Source organism: Bombina bombina, chromosome 4 (assembly GCF_027579735.1).
Source record: "Bombina bombina isolate aBomBom1 chromosome 4, aBomBom1.pri, whole genome shotgun sequence".
Lineage (NCBI taxonomy): Eukaryota > Metazoa > Chordata > Amphibia > Anura > Bombinatoridae > Bombina > Bombina bombina.
The window spans coordinates 1,213,548,427-1,213,565,852 of record NC_069502.1 but is presented as its reverse complement, the minus strand read 5'-3'; positions in this window follow the sequence as shown (position 1 = coordinate 1,213,565,852).

The following is a 17,426-nucleotide window of genomic DNA, read 5'->3' as shown; positions in this document are numbered from 1 at the left end:
TGTGTGTGCAAATATGTATGTATCTACGTATGTGTGTGTGCAAATGTGTGTGTATGTACGTATGTGTGTGTGCAAATATGTATGTACGTAAGTATGTGTGTGTGCAAATGTGTATGTATCTACGTATGTGTGTGTGCAAATGTGTATGTATCTACGTATGTGTGTGTGCAAATGTGTATGTATCTACGTATGTGTGTGTGCAAATGTGTATGTATCTACGTATGTGTGTGTGCAAATGTGTATGTATCTACGTATGTGTGTGTGCAAATGTGTATGTATCTACGTATGTGTGTGTGCAAATGTGTATGTATCTACGTATGTGTGTGTGCAAATATGTATGTACGTAAGTATGTGTGTGTGCAAATGTGTATGTATCTACGTATGTGTGTGTGCAAATGTGTATGTATCTACGTATGTGTGTGTGCAAATGTGTATGTATCTACGTATGTGTGTGTGCAAATGTGTATGTATCTACGTATGTGTGTGTGCAAATGTGTATGTATGTACGTATGTGTGTGTGCAAATATGTATGTACGTAAGTATGTGTGTGTGCAAATATGTATGTATCTACGTATGTGTGTGTGCAAATGTGTGTGTATGTACGTATGTGTGTGTGCAAATATGTATGTATCTACGTATGTGTGTGTGCAAATGTGTGTGTATGTACGTATGTGTGTGTGCAAATATGTATGTATGTACGTATGTGTGTGTGCAAATGTGTAGGTATGTACGTATGTGTGTGTGCAAATATGTATGTATCTACGTATGTGTGTGTGCAAATATGTATGTATGTACGTATGTGTGTGTGCAAATATATATGTATGTACGTATGTGTGTGTGCAAATATGTGTGTATCTACGTATGTGTGTGTGTGTGCAAATGTGTATGTATCTACGTATGTGTGTGTGCAAATATGTATGTATGTAAGTATGTGTGTGTGCAAATATGTATGTATGTACGTATGTGTGTGTGCAAATGTGTGTGTATGTATGTATGTATGTGTGTGTGCAAATGTGTATGTATCTACGTATGTGTGTGTGCAAATATGTATGTACGTAAGTATGTGTGTGTGCAAATATGTATGTACGTAAGTATGTGTGTGTGCAAATGTGTATGTATCTACGTATGTGTGTGTGCAAATATGTATGTACGTAAGTATGTGTGTGTGCAAATGTGTAGGTATCTACGTATGTGTGTGTGCAAATATGTATGTATGTATGTATGTATGTGTGCAAATGTGTATGTATCTACGTATGTGTGTGTGCAAATGTGTATGTATCTACGTATGTGTGTGTGCAAATATGTATGTACGTAAGTATGTGTGTGTGCAAATGTGTATGTATCTACGTATGTGTGTGTGCAAATATGTATGTACGTAAGTATGTGTGTGTGCAAATGTGTAGGTATCTACGTATGTGTGTGTGCAAATATGTATGTACGTAAGTATGTGTGTGTGCAAATGTGTAGGTATGTACGTATGTGTGTGTGCAAATATGTATGTATCTACGTATGTGTGTGTGCAAATATGTATGTATGTACGTATGTGTGTGTGCAAATATGTATGTATGTACGTATGTGTGTGTGCAAATATGTATGTATCTACGTATGTGTGTGTGCAAATATGTGTGTATGTACGTATGTGTGTGTGCAAATATGTATGTATCTACGTATGTGTGTGTGCAAATATGTATGTATGTACGTATGTGTGTGTGCAAATATGTATGTATGTACGTATGTGTGTGTGCAAATGTGTGTGTATGTACGTATGTGTGTGTGCAAATATGTGTGTATGTACGTATGTGTGTGTGCAAATGTGTATGTATGTATGTGTGTGTGTGCAAATGTGTATGTATGTGTGTGTGCAAATGTGTATGTATGTATGTATGTGTGTGTGTGCAAATGTGTATGTATGTATGTGTGTGTATGTGCAAATATGTATGTATGTACGTATGTGTGTGTGCAAATGTGTATGTATGTACGTATGTGTGTGTGCAAATATGTATGTATGTACGTATGTGTGTGTGCAAATATGTATGTATGTACGTATGTGTGTGTGCAAATATGTATGTATGTACGTATGTGTGTGTGCAAATGTGTATGTATGTACGTATACGTGTGTGCAAATATGTATGTACGTAAGTATGTGTGTGTGCAAATGTGTATGTATCTACGTATGTGTGTGTGCAAATATGTATGTATGTACGTATGTGTGTGTGTGTGCAAATATGTATGTATGTACGTATGTGTGTGTGCAAATATGTGTGTACGTAAGTATGTGTGTGTGCAAATGTGTATGTATGTATGTATGTGTGTGTGCAAATGTGTATGTATCTACGTATGTGTGTGTGCAAATGTGTATGTATGTACGTATGTGTGTGTGCAAATATGTATGTACGTAAGTATGTGTGTGTGCAAATGTGTATGTATGTACGTATGTGTGTGTGCAAATATGTATGTACGTAAGTATGTGTGTGTGCAAATGTGTATGTATGTATGTATGTGTGTGTGTGTGCAAATATGTATGTATGTACGTATGTGTGTGTGTGTGCAAATATGTATGTATGTACGTATGTGTGTGTGCAAATGTGTATGTATGTACGTATGTGTGTGTGCAAATATGTGTGTATGTACGTATGTGTGTGTGTGTGCAAATATGTATGTATGTACGTATGTGTGTGTGCAAATATGTGTGTATGTACGTATGTGTGTGTGCAAATATGTGTGTATGTACGTATGTGTGTGTGCAAATATGTGTGTATGTACGTATGTGTGTGTGCAAATATGTGTGTATGTACGTATGTGTGTGTGCAAATATGTATGTATGTACGTATGTGTGTGTGCAAATATGTATGTATGTACGTATGTGTGTGTGCAAATATGTGTGTATGTACGTATGTGTGTGTGTGTGCAAATATGTATGTATGTACGTATGTGTGTGTGCAAATATGTGTGTATGTACGTATGTGTGTGTGCAAATATGTGTGTATGTACGTATGTGTGTGTGCAAATATGTGTGTATGTACGTATGTGTGTGTGCAAATATGTATGTATGTACGTATGTGTGTGTGCAAATATGTGTGTATGTACGTATGTGTGTGTGCAAATATGTGTGTATCTACGTATGTGTGTGTGCAAATGTGTATGTATCTACGTATGTGTGTGTGCAAATGTGTGTGTATGTACGTATGTGTGTGTGCAAATGTGTATGTATCTACGTATGTGTGTGTGCAAATGTGTGTGTATCTACGTATGTGTGTGTGCAAATGTGTGTGTATGTACGTATGTGTGTGTGCATGTACGTATGTGTGTGTGCAAATGTGTATGTATCTACGTATGTGTGTGTGCAAATGTGTGTGTATGTACGTATGTGTGTGTGCAAATGTGTGTGTATGTACGTATGTGTGTGTGCATGTACGTATGTGTGTGTGCAAATGTGTATGTATCTACGTATGTGTGTGTGCAAATGTGTGTGTATGTACGTATGTGTGTGTGCAAATGTGTGTGTATGTACGTATGTGTGTGTGCAAATATGTATGTATCTACGTATGTGTGTGTGCAAATGTGTGTGTATGTACGTATGTGTGTGTGCAAATGTGTGTGTATGTACGTATGTGTGTGTGCAAATGTGTATGTATCTACGTATGTGTGTGTGCAAATGTGTGTGTATGTACGTATGTGTGTGTGCAAATGTGTATGTATCTACGTATGTGTGTGTGCAAATGTGTGTGTATGTACGTATGTGTGTGTGCAAATGTGTGTGTATGTACGTATGTGTGTGTGCAAATATGTATGTATGTATGTGTGTGTGCAAATATGTATGTATGTACGTATTTGTGTGTGCAAATGTGTATGTATGTACGTATGTGTGTGTGCAAATGTGTGTGTATGTACGTATGTGTGTGTGCAAATGTGTATGTATCTACGTATGTGTGTGTGCAAATGTGTATGTATGTACGTATGTGTGTGTGCAAATGTGTGTGTATGTACGTATGTGTGTGTGCAAATATGTATGTATGTATGTATGTGTGTGTGCAAATATGTATGTATGTATGTATGTATGTGTGTGTGCAAATGTGTATGTATGTACGTATTTGTGTGTGCAAATGTGTATGTATGTACGTATGTGTGTGTGCAAATGTGTGTGTATGTACATATGTGTGTGTGCAAATGTGTATGTATCTACGTATGTGTGTGTGCAAATGTGTATGTATCTACGTATGTGTGTGTGCAAATGTGTGTGTATGTACGTATGTGTGTGTGCAAATATGTATGTATGTATGTATGTATGTGTGTGTGCAAATATGTATGTATGTACGTATGTGTGTGTGCAAATATGTATGTATGTATGTATGTATGTGTGTGTGCAAATGTGTATGTATGTATGTATGTATGTATGTGTGTGTGCAAATGTGTATGTATGTATATATGTATGTGTGTGTGCAAATGTGTATGTATGTACGTATGTGTGTGTGCAAATGTGTATGTATGTACTTATGTGTGTGTGCAAATGTGTATGTATGTATGTACGTATATGTGTGTGCAAATGTGTATGTATGTACGTAAGTATGTGTGTGCAAATGTGTATGTATGTACGTATGTGTGTGTGCAAATGTGTATGTATGTACGTATGTGTGTGTGCAAATGTGTATGTATGTACGTATGTGTGTGTGCAAATGTGTATGTATGTACGTATGTGTGTGCGCAAATGTGTATGTATGTATGTATGTGTGTGTGCAAATATGTATGTATGTATGTATGTATGTATGTACGTATGTGTGTGTGAAAATATGTATGTATGTGTGTACGTATGTGTGTGTGCAAATGTGTATGTATCTACGTATGTGTGTGTGCAAATATGTATCTATGTATGTATGTGTGTGCAAATGTGTATGTATGTATGTATGTGTGTGCAAATGTGTATGTATTTATGTATGTATGTGTGTGCAAATGTGTATGTATTTATGTATGTATGTATGTTTGTGTGCAAATGTGTATGTATGTATGTATGTGTGTGCAAATGTGTATGTATTTATGTATGTATGTGTGTGCAAATGTGTATGTATGTATGTATGTATGTTTGTGTGCAAATGTGTATGTATCTACGTATGTGTGTGTGCAAATATGTATGTATGTATGTATGTGTGTGTGTGTGCAAATGTGTATGTACGTATGTGTGTGTGCAAATGTGTATGTATGTACGTATGTGTGTGCAAATGTGTATGTATCTACGTATGTGTGTGTGCAAATGTGTATGTATGTATGTATGTGTGTGTGTGTGTGCAAATGTGCATGTATGTACGTATGTGTGTGCGCCAATGTGTATGTATGTACGTATGTGTGTGTGCAAATGTGTATGTATCTACGTATGTGTGTGTGCAAATGTGTATGTATGTGTGTGTGCAAATGTGTATGTATCTACGTATGTGTGTGTGCAAATGTGTATTTATGTATGTATGTATGTGTGTGTGTGCAAATGTGTATGTATGTACGTATGTGTGTGTGCAAATGTGTATGTATGTACGTATGTGTGTGTGTGCAAATGTGTATGTATCTACGTATGTGTGTGTGCAAATGTGTATGTATTTATGTATGTATGTGTGTGCAAATGTGTATGTATGTATGTATGTATGTGTGCGTGTGCAAATGTGTATGTATGTATCTACGTATGTGTGTGTGCAAATATGTATGTATGTATCTACGTATGTGTGTGTGCAAATGTGTATGTATGTATGTATGTATGTATGTGTGTGTGCAAATATGTATGTATCTACCTATGTGTGTGTGCAAATATGTATGTATGTATCTACGTATGTGTGTGTGCAAATGTGTATGTATGTACGTATGCGTGTGTGCAAATATGTATGTATCTACGTATGTGTGTGTGCAAATGTGTATGTATGTATCTACGTATGTGTGTGTGCAAATGTGTATGTATGTACGTATGCGTGTGTGCAAATATGTATGTATCTACGTATGTGTGTGTGCAAATGTGTATGTATGTATGTATGTGTGTGTGCAAATGTATATGTATGTATGTATGTACATATGCGTGTGTGCAAATGTGTATGTATCTACGTATGTGTGTGTGCAAATGTGTATGTATGTACGTATGTGTGTGTGCAAATGTGAATGTATCTACGTATGTGTGTGTGCAAATGTGTATGTATGTATGTACGTATGTGTGTGTGCAAATATGTATGTATCTACGTATGTATGTGTGTGCAAATGTGTATGTATCTACGTATGTGTGTGTGCAAATGTGTATGTATGTATGTATGTGTGTGTGCAAATGTGTATGTATGTACGTATGTGTGTGTGCAAATGTGTATGTATCTACGTATGTGTGTGTGCAAATGTGTATGTATGTACGTATGTGTGTGTGCAAATGTGTATGTATGTACGTATGTGTGTGTGCAAATGTGTATGTATCTACGTATGTGTGTGTGCAAATGTGTATGTATCTACGTATGTATGTGTGTGCAAATGTGTATGTATCTACGTATGTGTGTGTGCAAATGTGTATGTATCTACGTATGTGTGTGTGCAAATGTGTATGTATCTACGTATGTGTGTGTGCAAATGTGTATGTATCTACGTATGTGTGTGTGCAAATGTGTATGTATGTACGTATGTGTGTGTGCAAATGTGTATGTATCTACGTATGTGTGTGTGCAAATGTGTATGTATGTACGTATGTGTGTGTGCAAATGTGTATGTATCTACGTATGTGTGTGTGCAAATGTGTATGTATCTACGTATGTGTGTGTGCAAATGTGTATGTATGTACGTATGTGTGTGTGTAAATGTGTATGTATCTACGTATGTATGTGTGTGCAAATGTGTATGTATCTACGTATGTGTGTGTGCAAATGTGTATGTATCTACGTATGTGTGCGTGCAAATGTTTATGTATCTACGTATGTGTGTGTGCAAATGTGTGTGTATGTACGTATGTGTGTGTGCAAATGTGTATGTATCTACGTATGTGTGTGTGCAAATGTGTATGTATCTACGTATGTGTGTGTGCAAATGTGTATGTATGTACGTATGTGTGTGTGCAAATGTGTATGTATTTATGTATGTATGTGTGTGCAAATGTGTATGTATTTATGTATGTATGTGTGTGCAAATGTGTATGTATCTACGTATGTGTGTGTGCAAATGTGTATGTATCTACGTATGTGTGTGTGCAAATGTGTATGTATGTACGTATGTTTGTGTGCAAATGTGTATGTATTTATGTATGTATGTATGTGTGTGCAAATGTGTATGTATTTATGTATGTATGTGTGTGCAAATGTGTATGTATCTACGTATGTGTGTGTGCAAATGTGTATGTATGTATGTATGTATGTGCAAATGTGTATGTATCTACGTATGTGTGTGTGCAAATGTGTATGTATTTATGTATGTATGTGTGTGCAAATGTGTATGTATCTACGTATGTGTGTGTGCAAATGTGTATGTATGTATGTATGTATGTGCAAATGTGTATGTATCTACGTATGTGTGTGTGCAAATGTGTATGTATGTATGTATGTATGTGCAAATGTGTATGTATCTACGTATGTGTGTGTGCAAATGTGTATGTATTTATGTATGTATGTGTGTGCAAATGTGTATGTATCTACGTATGTGTGTGTGCAAATGTATATGTATCTACGTATGTGTGTGTGCAAATGTGTATGTATCTACGTATGTGTGTGTGCAAATGTGTATGTATCTACGTATTTGTGTGTGCAAATGTGTATGTATGTATGTATGTATGTGTGTGCAAATGTGTATGTATCTACGTATGTGTGTGTGCAAATGTGTATGTATCTACGTATGTGTGTGTGCAAATGTGTATGTATCTACGTATGTGTGTGTGCAAATGTGTATGTATCTACGTATTTGTGTGTGCAAATGTGTATGTATGTATGTATGTATGTGTGTGTGCAAATGTGTATGTATTTATGTATGTATGTGTGTGTGCAAATGTGTATGTATGTATGTATGTATGTGTGTGTGCAAATGTGTATGTATCTACCTATGTGTGCGTGCAAATGTGTATGTATCTACGTATGTGTGTGTGTGCAAATGTGTATGTATGTATGTATGTATGTGTGTGTGCAAATGTGTATATATGTATGTGTGTGTGCCAATGTGTATGTATCTACGTATGTGTGTGTGCAAATGTGTATGTATGTATGTATGTATGTGTGTGTGCAAATGTGTATGTATGTACATATGCGTGTGTGCAAATATGTATGTATGTACGTATGTGTGTGCAAATGTGTATATATGTATGTGTGTGTGCAAATGTGTATGTATGTATGTATGTATGTGTGTGTGCCAATGTGTATGTATGTATGTATGTGTGTGTGCAAATGTGTATGTATCTACGTATGTGTGTGTGCAAATGTGTATGTATCTACGTATGTGTGTGCAAATGTGTATATATGTATGTGTGTGTGCAAATGTGTATGTATCTACGTTTGTGTGTGTGCAAATGTGTATTTATGTATGTATGTATGTATGTGTGTTTGCCAATGTGTATGTTTGTATGTATGTGTGTGTGCAAATGTGTATGTATCTACGTATGTGTGTGTGCAAATGTGTATGTATTTATGTATGTATGTATGTGTGTGCAAATGTGTATGTATTTATGTATGTATGTGTGTGCAAATGTGTATGTATCTACGTATGTGTGTGTGCAAATGTGTATGTATGTATGTATGTATGTGCAAATGTGTATGTATCTACGTATGTGTGTGTGCAAATGTGTATGTATGTATGTATGTATGTGCAAATGTGTATGTATCTACGTATGTGTGTGTGCAAATGTGTATGTATTTATGTATGTATGTGTGTGCAAATGTGTATGTATCTACGTATGTGTGTGTGCAAATGTGTATGTATCTACGTATGTGTGTGTGCAAATGTGTATGTATCTACGTATGTGTGTGTGCAAATGTGTATGTATCTACGTATTTGTGTGTGCAAATGTGTATGTATGTATGTATGTATGTGTGTGTGCAAATGTGTATGTATTTATGTATGTATGTGTGTGTGCAAATGTGTATGTATGTATGTATGTATGTGTGTGTGCAAATGTGTATGTATCTACCTATGTGTGCGTGCAAATGTGTATGTATCTACGTATGTGTGTGTGTGCAAATGTGTATGTATGTATGTATGTATGTGTGTGTGCAAATGTGTATATATGTATGTGTGTGTGCCAATGTGTATGTATCTACGTATGTGTGTGTGCAAATGTGTATGTATGTATGTATGTATGTGTGTGTGCAAATGTGTATATATGTATGTGTGTGTGCAAATGTGTATGTATGTACATATGCGTGTGTGCAAATATGTATGTATGTACGTATGTGTGTGCAAATGTGTATATATGTATGTGTGTGTGCAAATGTGTATGTATGTATGTATGTATGTGTGTGTGCCAATGTGTATGTATGTATGTATGTGTGTGTGCAAATGTGTATGTATCTACGTATGTGTGTGTGCAAATGTGTATGTATCTACGTATGTGTGTGCAAATGTGTATATATGTATGTGTGTGTGCAAATGTGTATGTATGTATGTATGTACGTATGTGTGTGTGCAAATGTGTATGTATCTACGTATGTGTGTGTGCAAATGTGTATGTATGTATGTGTGTGTGTGTGCAAATGTGTATGTATGTATGTATGTGTGTGTGCAAATGTGTATGTATGTATGTATGTATGTATGTGTGTTTGCCAATGTGTATGTTTGTATGTATGTGTGTGTGCAAATGTGTATGTATCTACGTATGTGTGTGTGCAAATGTGTATGTATGTATGTGTGTGTGTGTGCAAATGTGTATGTATGTATGTATGTGTGTGTGCAAATGTGTATGTATGTATGTATGTGTGTGTGCAAATGTCTATGTATCTACATATGTGTGTGTGCAAATGTGTATGTATGTATGTATGTGTGTGTGCAAATGTGTATGTATCTACGTATGTGTGCGTGCAAATTTGTATGTATATATGTATGTGTGTGTGCCATTGTGTATGTATCTACGTATGTGTGTGCAAATGTGTATGTATGTACGTATGCGTGTGTGCAAATATGTATGTATGTACGTATGTATGTGTATGTGTGTATGTATGTATGTGTGCAAATGTGTATGTACGTATGTGTGTGCAAATGTGTATGTACATATGCATGAGTGAAAATGTGTATGTGTGTATGTACGTATGTGTGTGTGCAAATGTTTATGTTTGTATATACTTATGCGTGTGCATGTGTGTATGTACGTATGCATGTGTGCAAATTTGTATGTGTGTATGTATGTGTGTGTGCAAATGTGTAGTTACATATGTGTGTGTGCAAATGTGTATGTGTGTATGTATGTGTGTGTGCAAATGTGTATGTGTGTATGTATGTATGCGTGTGTGCAAATGTGTAGTTACATATGTGTGTGTGCAAATGTGTGTATGTATGTGTGTGTGCAAATGTGTATGTGTGTATGTATGTGTGTGTGCAAATGTGTATGTGTGTATGTATGTGTGTGTATCCAAAAGACGCTGCTCCGACATCCATCTTAGAACGGTAAAACCAGGAAAACTTTATTGGTAGTTAAAACATGCGATAAATCACAGCAACACAGCAAAGGTCACAGGGCTGTGACTACGGAATCTCTTTTCCGAAACGCGTATGCCTGTGTGCTGCGCCCACGTCTGACACTTTACCAAATTTTTCTGTGTTGCTGTGTTTTATCACATGTTTTAACTACCAATAAAGTTTTCCTGGTTTTACCATTCTAAGATGGATGTCAGAGCAGCGTCTTTTTGATATCTTCTGTTCCAGTATCTTCCGACACATCAGCTGGATCTTTGTTGTGAAGCGGACCCAAGCCTTGTCACTTACGGAGAGGAGTGCATGCCATTGGCCAATCATCAGTGATGTAGTAGCACACACACCCCCACACACACCGGTGAGAGTTTTCGAGTACAGCGGAGGCCCTGTCAGCTGCTCAATTTGAAGCATGGATCTTCCGGAGCGGCACAGAGGCAACTACATTTCAGGTAGTTACGCTGTTATTACACATATAACCCGGAACTTTGTGGTGAGTGGATCAAACTACATGTCTCCCTCTATTGATACACTGGAGTATATGTAACACAGTAAGAGAGACTTGCTTGGTTTCTATATATATATTTATGGTCTGGATCATTTAGCCTAAGTGTTTGGGTTTTTCCTTTTGCATATGTATGTGTGTGTGCAAATGTGTCTGTGTGTATGTACATATGCGTGTGTGCAAATGTGTATGTGTGTATGTACATATGCGTGTGTGCAAATGTGTATGTGTATATGTACATATGCGTGTGTGCAAATGTGTATGTGTATATGTACGTATGTGTGTGTGTGCAAATGTGTCTGTGTGTATGTACATATGCGTGTGTGCAAATGTGTATGTGTATATGTACATATGCGTGTGTGCAAATGTGTATGTGTATATGTACGTATGTGTGTGTGCAAATGTGTATGTGTGTATGTACGTATGTGTGTGTGCAAATGTGTATGTGTGTATGTATGTATGTGTGTGTGCAAATGTGTCTGTGTGTATGTACATATGCGTGTGTGCAAATGTGTATGTGTGTATGTATGTATGTGTGTGTGTGCAAATGTGTCTGTGTATGTACATATGCGTGTGTGCAAATGTGTATGTACATATGTGTGTGTGCAAATGTGTCTGTGTGTATGTACATATGCGTGTGTGCAAATGTGTATGTGTGTATGTATGTGTGTGTGCAAATGTGTCTGTGTGTATGTACATATGCGTGTGTGCAAATGTGTATGTACATATGTGTGTGTGCAAATGTGTCTGTGTGTATGTACATATGCGTGTGTGCAAATGTGTATGTGTGTATGTATGTATGTGTGTGTGTGCAAATGTGTCTGTGTATGTACATATGTGTGTGTGCAAATGTGTATGTACATATGTGTGTGTGCAAATGTGTCTGTGTGTATGTACATATGCGTGTGTGCAAATGTGTCTGTGTGTATGTACATATGCGTGTGTGCAAATGTGTCTGTGTGTATGTACATATGCGTGTGTGCAAATGTGTCTGTGTGTATGTACATATGCGTGTGTGCAAATGTGTATGTACATATGTGTGTGTGCAAATGTGTCTGTGTGTATGTACATATGCGTGTGTGCAAATGTGTATGTGTGTATGTATGTGTGTGTGCAAATGTGTCTGTGTGTATGTACATATGCGTGTGTGCAAATGTGTATGTACATATGTGTGTGTGCAAATGTGTCTGTGTGTATGTACATATGCGTGTGTGCAAATGTGTATGTGTGTATGTATGTGTGTGTGCAAATGTGTCTGTGTGTATGTACATATGCGTGTGTGCAAATGTGTATGTGTGTATGTATGTGTGTGTGCAAATGTGTCTGTGTGTATGTACATATGTGTGTGTGCAAATGTGTCTGTGTGTATGTACATATGTGTGTGTGCAAATGTGTATGTGTGTATGTATGTATGTGTGTGTGCAAATGTGTCTGTGTGTATGTACATATGCGTGTGTGCAAATGTGTATGTGTGTATGTACGTATGTGTGTGTGTAAATGTGTATGTGTATATGTATGTATGTGTGTGTGCAAATGTTTAGTTACATATGTGTGTGTGCAAATGTGTATGTGTGTATGCATGTGCATATGTGTGTGTGCAAATGTGTATGTGTGTATGTATGTACATATGTGTGTGTGCAAATGTGTATGTGTGTATGTATTTACATATGTGTGTGTGCAAATGTGTACGTGTGTATGTACATATGCGTGTGTGCAAATGTGTATGTGTGTATGTACATATGTGTGTGTGCAAATGTGTATGTGTGTATGTACATATGCGTGTGTGCAAATGTGTATGTGTGTATGTACATATGCGTGTGTGCAAATGTGTATGTGTGTGTGTACATATGCGTATGTGCAAATGTGTATGTGTGTGTGTACATATGCGTATGTGTGTGTGTACATATGCGTGTGTGCAAATGTGTATGTGTGTGTGTACATATGTGTATGTGTGTGTGTACATATGTGTATGTGTGTGTGTACATATGTGTATGTGTGTATGTACATATGTGTATGTGTGTGTGTACATATGTGTATGTGTGTGTGTACATATGTGTATGTGTGTGTGTACATATGCGTGTGTGCATATGTGTATGTGTGTGTGTACATATGTGTATGTGTGTGTACATATGTGTATGCGTGTGTGCAAATGTGTATGTGTGTGTGTACATATGCGTATGTGTGTGTGTACATATGCGTGTGTGCAAATGTGTATGTGTGTGTGCAAATGTGTATGTGTGTGTGTACATATGTGTATGTGTGTGTGTACATATGTGTATGTGTGTGTGTACATATGTGTATGTGTGTGTGTACATATGTGTATGTGTGTGTGTACATATGTGTATGTGTGTGTGTACATATGTGTATGCGTGTGTGCAAATGTGTATGTGTTTATTAAAAAATCTCAGCACTCCAAATTAGAAATAAATTATTTAATATGCCCAAGAGGGTATACAGAAATAAAAAGGACATAAATCTCATGCCCAGTTAACTTTCCACTCACTCACAACAGACACAACAAACATACAGAAGTAAAAAGAAACATAAACCATAGGCGTCCCTAGGGTTTATCAAATGCTGCCAACATCACGGAAAATTATCATAATATGAATAATATGAAACTGTCCCTTATTGATAACGTAATGTCCACTTTAGGATATATGTATGCTTTGTATCCTTTTGTCAAGGGTTAGTATAAAGGCCATCAGTAGGACTTTCACTGCTTGTTATAGTTAACAGGTTAATTCATCCATACATCTTTGTAAGAGATAGTTCCCCTTAGTCACGGTCCTGGTATAATAAGCGTGCAGTCCAGATCCTTTATCACTCGTCATACACCCAAATTTCAATAAAGTATGTACAGCAACAGCTCATCAGCTAGTTCTATGGCAATTTACCACCCGGAAGCAGCCTCTTCCAGACCAGTGTGCTTTTCACAGAGAAAAACTTGCCTGAAGTATATCAGTCTGATCCCGCCAAGTAAGATCAGTCCAGCCCCGAAATACTAGGCAATTCTCCTCTGAACAAGGAACATGACAAACCCAGACGATCGTTTCGGCCTCCTATGGGCCTCCACATTCCTCTAAGCACACTGGGCAAGGAGTCCACGTCAGGATCAGACTGATATGCTTCAGGAAAGTGTGATGCAGGAATCCAGAAATGGACCCATTGCTCAGTGTGCCTAGAGGGATATGGCTGCACCTCACTGATGAGGCCCACAATAGGCTGAAACGTACGTCTGGGGTTTTGCTGTTTCTCTCATTCAGAGAGGGATTGCCTGGTATTTCGGGGTTGGACTGTACTGTGAAGTCAGGATCAGACTGATATGCTTCAGGAAAGTTCTTCTCTGTGAAAGGCACATGTTGAGCAAAAAGAGGCTGCTTCTTAGGTGGTAACTAGCCATAGAACAAGCTATTATGTTGTTGTTCGTTCCCAGGTTGAGCGCTTCTCTCTTTTTATTTATGCAAATTATGACATTTTGGGAAGTCTCCCTAAGTGTGATGCGGGAATCCAGAAGTAGACCCGTTGCTCAGTGTGCCTAGAGGGATATGGCTGCACCTCACTTAAGAGGCCCACAATAGGCCGAAACGTACATCTGGGGTTTTGCTGTTTCTCTCATTCAGAGAGGGATTGCCTGGTATTTCGGGGCTGGACTGTACTGTGAAGTCAGGATAAGACTGATATACTTCAGGAAAGTTCTTCTCTGTGAAAGGCACATGTTGAGCAAAAATAGGCTGCTTCTTGGGTGGTAACTAGCCATAGAACAAGCCATTATACTATTGTTCGTTCTCAGGTTGAGAGCTTCTCTCTTTTTATTTATGCAAATTATGACACTTAGGGAAGTCTCCCAGACGTGGACCCGTTGCTCAGTGTGCCTAAAGTTATATGGCTGCACCTCCCTGACGAGGCCCATAATAGGCCGAAATTTACATCTGGGGTTTTGCTGTTTGTCTTGTTCAGAGAAGGATTGCCTGGTATTTCGGGGCTGGACTGTACTGTGAAGTCAGAATCAGACTGATATGCTTCAGGAAAGTTCTTCTCTGTGAAAGGCACATGTTGAGCAAAAAGAGGCTGCTTCTTGGGTGGTAACTAGCCATAGAACAAGCTATTATGCTATTGTTCGTTCCTAGGTTGAGTGCTTCTCTCTTTTTATTTACGCTTATTATGCGATATACCTGTATATGCTTCTGTATCAAAGAGACTAGTTGAGGTTAAAATATTGTACTCACATCAGATGTACTTCTCGTTCAGGCCACCTTGTCTCTGTCCTCCGTCCAATACTTACAGGTTTTCATCAATCCGTGGTGCCTTCGGCTTGTACATACTTCTAGGAGATGGTAACAGTGTCGGTGAAACGCTCCGTATATATATATATATATATATATACATATCATAATATTGGTCATGTCTACCAATCTCGATATATATCCTCTCTACGCATCCTTTCAGCTTATTTACATAGTAACCAGGGTTTAACAAGTAATATTTCTTGTTTATTAATTATTTGTTTGTTAGGAGTCACCCAATCACACTCCATCCAAGGAATCAGGAACATATGAGGAAGTATATATGCAGAGCCAGAAATACTTTTTTTGTAAAAAGAGGAGAAAAAATGGGGAGAAAAGATTTTTTAATTTTTTAATTTCATATTTTTGTACACAAGTGCCCAATCTTGATATAAAAAAACTTCCCTGATTTGAACAGCCAATAGGATTTCAGTAGGTCTCATCCTATTGGCTGTTTTGAATAGCCAATAGGATTTCAGAAGCTCTCATCCTATTGGCTGATTTGAATTTGACTAATGAAATCAGCCAATAGGAATGCAAGGTACGCCATTTTTAAACAGCTACCTTGCATTCAACTTCAGTGTAGGACGGCGACCGTATGAAGAGGACGCTCTGCGCAGGATGTCTTCGGCTTCCAGGATGGCTCAGCGCGGCCGGGATGAAGATAGAAGACACCCCCCGGGATGGATGAAAACCTCCCCGCCTGGATGAAGACCTCGCCACCTGGATGGAGATGGATGTCCAGACTTCAGAAACCGTGAGTAGATCTAGATTTTTTTTTAAAAGATTAGGGCTTTGGGCTTTCAAAAAAGAGCTAAATGTCCTTTTAAGGGCAATGCAAAAGAGAAATGCCCCTTTAGAGTTAGGTTTTTTATTTTGGGGGTTTGGTTGGGTGGTAGGTTTTACTGTTGGGGGGACTTTGTATTTTTTTACTTGTAAAATAACTGATTTATTTACGGCAATGACGAACAAAAGGCCCTTTTAAGGGCAATTGTTAGTTTTTTGTAGGCTAGGGGGTGTTTTTATTTTGGGGGGCTTTTTTATTTTTATAGGGCTATTAGATTAGATGTAATTGTTTTTATTTTTAGCATTAATTATTTTTGGTAAACTTACGGCTTATGAGTTGTGCGTTAGGGTAAAAAAGCAGCGTTAAGAGGTCCTAACGCTGCTTTTTTATGCCCGCTGGTATTACGAGTCTTGAAGGTTTAGGTGTACCGCACACTTCTTTGGCCTACTGCAAAACGTCTGGGAGGCCAAAAAGTGAGCGGTACAGCCTACCCTGTCAAGAGTCCTAACGCATTTAAAAGTCAGAAGTTAAGAGTTTTTATGGTACAACGCCGTAGCATAAAACTAAAGTGCTAAAAAGTACACTAACACCCATAAACTACCTATTAACCCCTAAACTGAGGCCCTCCCTCATCGTAAACACTATAATAAAAAAATGTAACTCCTAATCTGCCGCTCCGAACACCGTCGCCACCTATATTATATTTATGAACCCCTAATCTGCTGCCCCCAACTTCGCTGACACCTACATTATATTTATTAACCCCTAATCTACAACCCCCAATGTCGCCACAACCAACCTACAGTTTTTAACCCCTAATCTGTCGCCCCCAACGTCGCCGCCACCATAATAAACATATTAACCCCTAAACCGCCGTACTCCCGCCTTGCAAACATTAGTTAAATATTATGAACCCCTAATCTGCCGTCCCTAACATTGCCGCCAACTATCTACATTTATTAACCTCTAATCTAGTCTAACCCTAACACCCCCTAACTTAAATATAATTTAAATAAATCTCAATAAAATTACTATCATTAACTACATTATTCCTATTTAAAACTAAATACTTACCTGTAAAATAAACCCTACGCTAGCTACAATATAACTAATAGTTACATTGTAGCTATCTTAGGGTTTATTTTTATTTTACAGGCAAGTTTGTATTTATTTTAACTAGGTAGAATAGTTATTAAATAGTTATTAACTATTTAATAACTACCTAGCTAAAATAAAGACAAATTTA